Below are 310 nucleotides of genomic sequence, written 5' to 3'. Positions count from 1 at the left end.
AGTGTAATGTCACTTTCTATCTTAATTTCAATAACATGGAGAAGCCAGTCCTCACTGCCAACCTATAATGTTCAGAACCAGTATGCTCCCTTTGGCTACGTGCAATTGCACCTTTGTTCAAGAAGAAGGTGGAAAGTCTACGTGGCCTGTGTAAGACAGAGACAGATGCCAGGTCCAGCAAACCTGAGTTACTGCAGTATCCCTGTAGAGTTCTTGGGTGCTCCTATTACCTACCACATGGCTCTTCCACTCGTCCCCCTGTTCAGAGCATTGGTCTTTGTGTCCTAGGCAACCCCAAAGGAGAGCGCTG

This window comes from Pterocles gutturalis, unplaced genomic scaffold (assembly GCF_000699245.1).
Source record: "Pterocles gutturalis isolate BGI_N339 unplaced genomic scaffold, ASM69924v1 scaffold28211, whole genome shotgun sequence".
NCBI classification, from domain to species: Eukaryota; Metazoa; Chordata; class Aves; order Pterocliformes; family Pteroclidae; genus Pterocles; species Pterocles gutturalis.
Note: the sequence above shows the minus strand (reverse complement) of the source record.